This window comes from Brachyistius frenatus, unplaced genomic scaffold, assembly GCF_029030835.1.
Source record: "Brachyistius frenatus isolate BFR_SWC_R1_liver_20210118 unplaced genomic scaffold, ASM2903083v1 Contig_32, whole genome shotgun sequence".
Taxonomy (NCBI): domain Eukaryota; kingdom Metazoa; phylum Chordata; class Actinopteri; family Embiotocidae; genus Brachyistius; species Brachyistius frenatus.
In genome coordinates this window covers 359,191-368,107 of record NW_027210631.1, presented here as the reverse complement: position 1 = coordinate 368,107, position 8,917 = coordinate 359,191, and positions in this window count along the sequence as shown.

Sequence of the window (8,917 nt, the reverse complement as noted above, 5' to 3'; positions counted from 1 at the left end):
CTTATTTCCTCACTTGAAGGAGACAAAGTGTGGTGCCACATCCTTTCTATGTTTTATTCTCTCCTTCTCTGCACCGATATTTCCTTTTGTTCCTTTTATTGAATGTTGGTGGGAGAGAAGCAGGTAGACGGTTTTGTGTGCGCCTGATAACGTGTAGAAATTCAATTACTCAAATAAACTCTGAATTCAATGTTTTGAGGGAGATACAATTCCCAGAATAGTTACCGGTGTCCTTCCTCTGGCTGCAAAAAAAAAAAAAAAAATTGCTAATATTACGCACTGGGGACTGACAACGTTACATGCACATTTTACATACATAATATTACAGAATAATAGTCACAAGGCTGAGTTCATTTCTTAGTTTATGCAGCTGGCGCTTGTTGGCTCCCTGACTTACGGACATTTATAACTTCTATCTTGTATAACCAAACGCGCAACACGGCACCTCGAACAAGAACGAACTTAATACACGTGTAAAGGTGTTTTGTACTTTTCTCACCTGCAAATATACCCTTGAATGAGCCCATCAGCGTGTCTGTCATAACCGTGTCACGTAATAACTGGACCGACGGAAGCAGGCGGCAGGAGATTCTGTTGACGCTACCGCCATCTGCTGGCGAAAATGAATATCGCTCTGCAAATGCTCAATGTAAAAAAGCAGGTGAGTTGAACACAAAGCGCTCCAGGCTACACAAAAATAATAATACTCAGTACAGAGCGATAAAACAGAAGATACACAAACTACTTTTAACCCCTGAAACATCCAGGGCACTACACTAACAGCTGTCTAACATGTCTGCCAGCACTGCCAGGACTGACCTGAGTTGGGTGTAAGCGCCACAGCTGCATCCACTTTTTTTTTTTTTTTTTTTAATTTGGACCTTCTTTTGAGAAGCCGCTCTTAGCGGAGGCGGTGGATGAGCGCTAACCCCGCCCAGATTGAATTTACGCTGCTGCGATTCGTTCGTTTCACTGCCAGTCAACTGATCCTCAACCAATCGGTAACGGTAATCCAAACTCCGACCCGCCCACATCGCGGAGCCTCACTTTTGGGGTGGAGCACATGGGGTGGAGCTGGAGCCGCAGATGAAGGTCTAATGGACCGAGTGAATGGAGTTCTGAAGTGAGCACAAGTTCCTCTTTCTGACAAGGTCATTTGATGTTAACACAATATATTTGATGACAAACTCAGACCATGCTGCTCGGAGTCAGGAAGTAAGGACATCAGAACAGGTTTCAGGTGTCAGTTACGGCTTGAGTACAGAAAGAGATATAAAAAAAAAAAGAAAAGAAGAAGAAATACAGCCAGTGTCCGTTTCTCCCTCAGGAAACGCATGCAGCCTCCTCTTCACTGATGTAACGGTGGCGTATTCAACTTTTACTCTACTCAACTTTGTCTACAAGACAACTCAGGTAATTATGAACACAAAGTTATTTGAATCAAACAAAAAATAATCCAACTTCCTGTTTTACTTGCTTTGAAAGAGAAAATGATGCCATGTAACGGACTTTGTTTGGGACTGTTATATATATATATTTTTTTACACTGCGTTTGAATGTTGTGGGGGTTTTTGTGGGGATTTTATTTTTTTATTTTTATTTTTTTCTGGGTTAATATCAGAAGATCGGACTAACAATAAACCAAGACGCAGCCTCAGCATCAGCGGCCATTTAGAGCATTAAAGGTAGATTTTATGAAATCGCTGGTTACAATATATACTTCTACATTTTCAACATTGTTTTTTTTGTTGTTTTTACACATTTTATGCTATGCCTTTTCTTTTCTTTTCTTTTTTTTTTTCACTTCACACACCATAGTGCCCAAAAAAAACCCAGGCGGCTGGCACGAGTCTCACTATAGTGGAAAATAACTTGGCAGATTAGGCTTAGTTGTGTGTGAATTTTTCTACGTAAAGTTACAGAGCAAGGATTAACTTGTCAGTACACATTGTAATTAATCTGTCATACACATTTTTAATTTGAAGTTGCATGGTGTAAGCCCATTGTGTGTTCATATGGATGGGGGATTTGGAATGTGTGTCCATGCTTGTGCATGAAAATAACTATTTGTGTATATTCAGATTCAGGTAACTTTAATAATCCCAATAAGGGCAATGATTTTCAATTTACCAAATCTACACATGCACAACTTTAAAAACTCACAAAGTAGTTCAAAGTAATATCAACATATGAACATATGCAGGTCGATACAAGGAAACGAGCAGCAGTCGATAAAAGTAAGTTATAGATAACAAATAAATTACAGATTTTACAAGTAACCAAGTTGGAAGAATGTTTCGGTCGTTTAAATTGTCCACTGTCAGCATTTAGTATCCTGATAGCAGAAGGAATGCAGGACTCATAGTAGTGATCTGTTCTCCTCAGGGGCACGTTGTAACATCACACTGAGGGCAGCGCAGTGAATTCACTGGATACAACATGATCCGATGGGCTGATAGGTTTTCTTTCTGGGCCACGTTTTTCTCCCAGAGGGAGCACAAGTCTCTCTGCTGGACGCCAATAATCTTAGAGCGGACTTTTACAATACCATTTAGGCTATTTCTGTCCCCTCAGAGAGAACCCAATAAACCAGCAAACTAATGAGAGAGAGTTTGAAGATTTTCCATGAACAACTGATTTAAGTTACATAAAATAGTATCACAGACATTAAAAGAGCGAAGTGAATTCTAAGTTTTCCACGCTTGCAGACCAACTCTTGTGTTTACATCAAACTTGAGTTGAGTCAAACACTGCTCTTAAATACTTACATGTGTCAACAATTTCAACGTCCTAACCATGTATTATACTCGCTCTTGGTTTGTTAGTATTCTGCCTGAAGTCAATCAGCCTCAGTATAAGATGTTCTGTACGTGTCTTCAAGTTGGCTGCAAACAAACAGCTTCGACATGTTCAGATTTAATTCTTGTAACTGTCAGCTGAGGTGAAACGGCTTCATACAGTAGCAGAATATCAGCTGCAATTGGAACTCAAAACATTCAGTGATTTAGAAATCAGTGGTTTAAAAATAAAATCACAGCTCAGTCCTGCTTCATTTTATATACACTACATTCATGGTGTCTCATCTCATGTGGAGTCCTTGTTCCAATAATATTGTTTTCTTGGTCTGAAAGTGCTGTTAAAGAGCAGTAAACCTTTCACCAGCACCTACAACATAAATACACGGTGTTATAAACAATGCTATAGTTTATTTACAGATAGATAGATGGATAGATAGATAGATAGATAGATAGATAGATAGATAGATAGATAGATAGATAGATAGATAGATAGATAGATAGATAGATAGATAGATAGATAGATAGATAGATAGATAGATAGATGACATTAAATGTGATAAATGCAAATGTAGTTCATTTTCTTTTACTAACTCTGACTGTGTTTATAATATTATTTTTGGTGAAGGGGCGCCTGCCTTGTGAAACATTGACTTTGTTACATCTCCGACAGAACTCGGCTAATGTGTTGTCGCACAGCAGGAGTAAAAAGTGCCAAGTTTGCGATGGAAATGTCTGTTGAGTGAATCCGTTGTCTTCAGTATCAGCAAGGCCCCTGGAACCCAGTGGGAAAGAGGGAGTTGGTCAAGGTCAGAGTTTGTTTCTGTAATGGGAGACTGGGCGAGGGAGGCGGAGGAGTGGATAGGGAGGCATGAGGCTGCGTAAAGCTGAGAAAGCAGGGATCCGGCCTGAGTTTAATGCCAGTGTTACCAGCTAATCCATGATTCTCTGACAAGCTTTGAAGAAGTGAGGCAGAGCAGAAAGCAGAGTGAGAGAGGGCTGGAAGGAGATCGTTCCACATTACATTACATTACATTTCATTTAGCTGACGCTTTTATCCAAAGCGACTCACAATAAGTGAATTTCAACCATGAGGGTACAAAACCCAGAACAACAGGAATCAAGAAAATACAATTTCTCCAAGAAAGCCAAACTACAAAGTGCCATCAGTAAGTGTCATTTTATCATTTTAAGCGCTACTAAAGTTCTACTGTTCAAGGTGAAGTCGGAAGAGGTGTGTTTTTAGTTTGCCGAGGTCCTGAAGGGAGGAAATAAGGATCTGGTGATTCACTGTGTCAAATGCAGCAGAAAGGTCAAGAAGGATCAAGACAGAGGAGGGAGAGACTGCTCTATCAGTGTGAAACTGCTCAGAGACAGCAAGGAGGGCCGTCTCTGTTGAGTGGTCTGTTGAAACCAGACTGGTGAGGGTCAAGAAGGTTATTATGGTGAAGATAGGAGGAGAGTTGGTTCAAGATAGCTCGTTCGAGAGTTTTGGAAAGAAAGGGAAGAAGAGAGACGGGTCTGTAGTTGTTTACATCAGCCGGGCTGAGGGTGGGTTTCTTCAGGAGAGGGTTCACGCTCGCCTCCTTCAGAGAGTTCAGGAAACAGACCGTTGACAGAGAAGTGTTGATGAGATGGGTGAGAAAAGGAAGAAGGTCAGGAGCAATAGACTGGAGAATGTGAGATGGGATGGGGTCAAGGGGGCAGGTGGGGGGGAGGGGAGGGGGGGAGGTTACCAAGCTGAGAACTTGATTGGGAGACGGGGGGGGTGAAAGAGGAAAGAGAAGGGGACGAAGATGATGATGATGATGGACATGTAGTTACAGAAGCTGGGTTTGAAAATGAGGAGCGTATGTCATCTATCTTTTTAGTAAAGTGGTTGACAAAGTGGCTCGGTAGAAGGGTGGAGGGAGGGGAGGGGCGGAGGGGGGGTCAAGGAGGTTGGAGAAGATGGAGAATAGCTTTTTGGGGTTGGAAGATGAGGATTGAATTCTGGTTCGGTAGAAGGAGCTTTTGGCTGCAGAGATAGAGGCAGAGAAAGAGCAGAGGAGAGATGGATAGGTGAGCAGGTCGTCAGGGTGGTTAGATTTTCTCCATTTCCTTTCTGCCGCTCTCATCGTGGCTCTCTGGGAGCACCGAGTCAGACAACCACGGAGCCCGTCGTAACGTAAGAGGACAGAGAGGATCAAGAGACGAAGACAGAGTAGAAAGGAGAGTGTCTGTGGCTGAGTCAGGATGCATGGGTGAGTAAGAGTCAGTTGAAGGGAGGGCAGATAAAACAGAGGAGGTCAGAGAGGAGGGAGAGAGGGAGCGAATGTTGCGACGGACAGGATCAGAGTCTGTTGACGTGGTCGGGTTGTCGGTTTGAGAGAGTGGGAAAGAGTGAGAGATAAAGAAGTGGTCCGAGACGTGAAGTGGAGTTACAGTGAGGTTACATGTGGAGCAGTTTCTGGTGAAATATAGTCCAGGTGGTTACCGGCTTTGTGAGCAGGAAGGGGAAGGACTGAGTGAGAGAGAGCAAAGGAGGACAGTAAGAGCAAAAGGTCAGATGACGTCTCAGTCTGGATGTTAAAGTCACCGGGAGGGCCATTTTCTGGGAAGTTTGACAGGAGGACGTCTAATTCGTCCAAGAAATCTCCCAAAGGACCTGGAGGACGGTAGAGAACAACAATGTTTAATTGTACCGGATGAGTAACTGTCACAGCATGAAACTCAAAAGACAGTGGGGTAGGAAGTGGACGTGGGTACAGAGAAAACCTCCATTTGGGGGAGATGAGTAGACCTGCACCACCACCACCCCTACCAGGGGGTCTGGGGGTGTGGCTGAAGGAGAAGGCAGAGGAGAGAGCAGCAGGGGTGGATGTGCTGTCCGGTGTGATCCAGGTCTCAGTGAGAGCGAGGAAGTCCAGCGATTGCTGGATACCAGAGCCGGAGATGAAGTCTGCCTTCAGCTGACTGGCAGTTCCAGAGTCCTCCTGTGACGAGGTGTTGGGTATGAGTGGAACGGGTGGGACAGATAACAGAGGAAAGGTTACGGTGTTGGTGTGAACGAGTGTGAGGCCTGTAGTATCTACGAGTAGATATATACACACACAGGTATGGAAAGTGCACACATTCTCAGATGGCAGTAGTACTACTCAGCTATACTCAGCCTCCTCCCGAAGACTCCAACGAAAGACTCCTCAGTCTTTATCCTCTCTCTCTCTCTCTATATATATATATATATATATAAACACAACTTTTTATACTGTTGCCAATTATACGTACCACGGGCGGGATATTATAAAGTTTATTGTACACTGACATCAGTACACGGAAATAATCAACTTCACTGGGAATTTAATAATGATAAATAACTTTATAAAAAAAAAAAAAGAGCCACATGCAGAACAGTTCATAATTTGCCTCATCCTTTATCTGCCTGATGTTCTGTAAAAAAAAAAAAAAAAGTTCATATCTGCGAAATGTCAGTGGGGTTCTAGTTTCTTTCGCCTTAAACAATCACCCGGTGTTGTCGTTGTTCTGGGGAGGTCTGCCCGATATCCAAATATTTTTTCCCATTAGTATAACCATATCAGTGTCAATATTAGCACACTACGAAACTAATACAACCCTGTTTTCTTTAACAACAACTATGATCCTCTTTTACTTTACATCAGTTTTACAATTGACAACCTGTTATGAAGTCTGGATGTATGTACTTACTATTTTGATCTTGTTTTTTTTTTTTTTTTTAATCCTGTTTAGTGTGTTTTTGTTGTGTGGGTGAGTGTCATGGGCTGTAAGTCCATTTGTAGTAAAGTGTGGTATTCTTTCCTCTCGCCCGCCCAGACCGCAGATGGAAATCAGCTCGTAGCTAAATCTGGTAGAAAGCATCTTTTCTCTTTTTGAGATGAATTAACTTTGCACACGGTCCCCGTTGTAAATAGATCTAATGGACTAGACAAAGAGAAATTTGACTGCTATATTTGTCTAGAGCTGAATAATATAAAAGTTCATCCAGTAAGCCATTAATAATTTATATTGAGATATGATTATTTTATTTACAACCTTTCAGATGCCTTGTTGAAACAAATTATTGATTCACTTTACTGGGCAGTATTCATTCATGTACTTCCAGTAATAGGTGACTTCCATGTCGACGTAGAGCATTACGTCACTACGTCCTGCGCCGAGAGGGTACCCTCATCGACTGTATACACAAATAATAACCCGCAACTCGCTATTTAACGGGGCAAAACAATCCGCTCGTGCAATAATCTGAGAGACATTAAATATTTGTGACATATAATTGTACATTTACGAAATGACTCGCTCGCCAAAAAAAAAAAAAAAAGAAAGAAAGAAAAAAGAAGAAGCGGGAGATGCACCAGAGGAACAGACACAGAGCTGTGTATGGTTTGGGGGGTTTATTTTAAATAATCCGTGTTTCATTTAAAGACTGTATGTTTGAGAAATCTGGCACGTCACTATTGTTTCCAATGCAGCTCGTGTGCTGAAATAACGAACGGAAGTACCGACAAACTCCACAAAGACAAGAACAGCCGGGCCGGAAGTCAGATAGACGGAGACCAGAAGTTTTCAAAATAAAACACCCTGCGCAGACCCACGGTCCTATTCCACATCACCACATCTACGGCTTCCTCCTCGTCTTTGAAGTGGGTCAAGAAACGCGTTCTCGTCCCGCTACGGACTCTGGGATGTTGAAAACACTACCAGGGTGGATTTATTTTATTTGTATTTATTTATTTATTTATTTATTTTAAACAACTAAAACGCAGCGAGCTGCATCAGTTGGCAACGGCACAAATATGGATATGACCATATTAGGAAGTCAAGCAAACCGGGAGGACCGAAACGATTCGCTCGTGAACGCTCCGCGTGGGGTATGAGGCCGGAACAAAGCGGCATCGCACACGAGAAGCGAGACCCGTGCGTGTTGGATCCGAGGCCGATCACCAGCGGCGGTCAGACACCTCTTCTTCTTCTTCTTCTTCTTCTCTCTTCTTCTTCTCTGCGCACGGACATCGCTCATAGAAGAAGAAGCATCTCCTTCGAGGCGCCGCATGACAGGAAAGGCGGGGAGGGGTGAAACACGGGTGCAGTCTGCTCACACGGAGACGCGGTCCCGCTGCGAGACGACACGAGAGAGAGATGTGTTCAGAACAATGAGTAAAACCCTGGATGCGAGGTACGTCACCGTGCTCCGGTCTCCCCCCCCCCCCCATCCCCCATCCCCACCTCCCTTTCCCCCCCAACCACCCTCCTCCTGCGTCCAGAGCGCATGAAGACCACCGTAATTTGCCCCCTTTATTGCCTCATGGAGTCTGCCCGTCAGTGAGCCGCCGCCGCCCGCCGCCGCCGCCGCCGCCCGGAGACAAAGGCTGGACAGAAACCACGTCTGCGTAATTGGCAGGTCGAGGAAGATTCACGACAATTAACGCGGAGCCTTTGTTCCGAGCATCGCAATATAAAGGCCTACACGATAACCGGAGGTGTAGTGCTATTTTCATTTTGAGGAGCCTGCCGAGCGCGCCCGAGGAAAGGGTTTGAATTGCGGCTCGTTTCTCATGTGCCATAAGCGCCGCGGTGGTATTGATTACATACGATAGTCAATAACCTATATTTCCATCACGTTGATTTAATTAAATTCAACAATGTAATCCTGCTATTCTCATTGGTTGGTCTGGATTACTCATCCGAGGTGTGATAGTCCAATTTACATTCCCGCATGCATGTTTCACAATAAAAGCTTTTTTTTTTCTTTTTTTTTTAAAGAAATGAAGGTTTTTTTTTTTAAATGCTAGAGAGGCCATTCAATTAATAAATGGATTTTTTTAACAAGGTGTTGAGTCTTTCCTAACAGTATAATGCAGTGACTTAGTTGCTTAGTCTAGTAACGGGGCAAACGGCAGCGGTTTGAATTGACCTGAATCAATCAATACACCTAAAATGTCCCCAACATGTCAACTCTGCGCATCCCATTTGGTTTTAGTTGCTCTCTTGCGTTACATAACTTTAGAGGCGATTGGATCTTTTAAGCATTTAAAAAATGTGAACAAATTGAAATCGGAACAAGTAAACCGAAAATTGAATTTCCTGATTCGAAGGAAAAACGTGGT